Source organism: Trichechus manatus, unplaced genomic scaffold, assembly GCF_000243295.1.
Source record: "Trichechus manatus latirostris isolate Lorelei unplaced genomic scaffold, TriManLat1.0 scaffold00195, whole genome shotgun sequence".
Classification (NCBI taxonomy): Eukaryota; Metazoa; Chordata; class Mammalia; order Sirenia; family Trichechidae; genus Trichechus; species Trichechus manatus.
In genome coordinates, this window is record NW_004444131.1 from 80,633 (window position 1) to 81,765 (window position 1,133).

The 1,133-nt window shown below is 45.4% G+C and overlaps 1 pseudogene; it reads right to left on the reverse strand.

Annotated features, from left to right (window-relative positions):
• Nucleotides 1–246, reverse strand: part of LOC101360101 (C-type lectin domain family 12 member A-like) — a 6,847-nt pseudogene extending 6,601 nt beyond the window's left edge.
• Between the last annotated feature and the right edge of the window lie 887 nt (nt 247–1,133).

Below are 1,133 nucleotides of genomic sequence, written 5' to 3' on the forward strand. Positions count from 1 at the left end.
AGCACATACACCTCCTGAATTTGCCAGTAAGAAGTCCAAGGAATTCTGTTGTCAAGGACTACTTCGACCAGGGAGTTCAAAGAGGTTTGTTGGGCTCTGAGTGCTGTCTCGGTCCCAAGTGCAAACAGGTGGAACGCATCTGATAAATTTCTGATAGCCATTTCCATGTGATATACTCCTAATCCGAGGATAATTGTTCTTAAGAACCACCGCCCAGGTCCAGTCTTTTCCAAACCAGATTTTCATTTGTTCCCACCACTTCTAAAGAAACAGGGTCTACAGAGAAAATATTTCTTTTCTTCCAAAGAGCCATTTTTGCTGAATGAGTGGATGGTGGGTGGATCTGGGTGGGAAAGGTTAAAAACTCCAGAGTGCACTAACCCACATAATGCATTCCAGTCAAGCACTGGATAGCCCATGTATAGGGTAATGTTTTCAGGGTGGGGTTCTCACTAGTAAGGTATGCTTTTCCTCTACATAAAAATGCATATCCTGATGGGGCACATAAGGACAGTTTCTGGTTAGAACTTTCCGGAATACCAGCATTAATATTGGTTAACTGGGGGACAAACAAAGATTGATTACAGGAGGAGGGAAGTTGAAAATGTCGAAAAACTTGCTGGGCCACTTTTGCTCAAGGATCTTGCAACCTGATCTCCCATTTGGGTTCTGAAGTGTGGTTATATAGTTCAGCAAGGGAGAAGCAGGGGCTGGAAAAGGGGTATCATACGAGTCTTGCCCATATTGGGGACTTAGAGGCTCCATGAGATAAAATGCAGTCAGGTATTTCCTTGATATAATTGAAAACAGGTGCTGCCAGAGGACTTAGAGGAGCCCCTGACCATGGGAGGTGATGGCATACCCAACAATTGCTGAGGTTACCCACTGTGGCTCTGGCATGAGACATAGTAACGAGACCATTGGAGGAGCAATCCCACCTGTCGGGAAGGTGGGCGGGCACTTGGCATCCCACCACAGTAACTCGAATCCCCTCTCCCCTGCTTATCTCCACATCTGGGGTGAGCTTTCTCTGTACTTTACACAATAATATGTCCCAATGTCAGACAAACTCGTATCTGAGATCGTGATTAAAAAATCCCAATTTCATGACTGGGTGGTGCCATAGGTGTTAT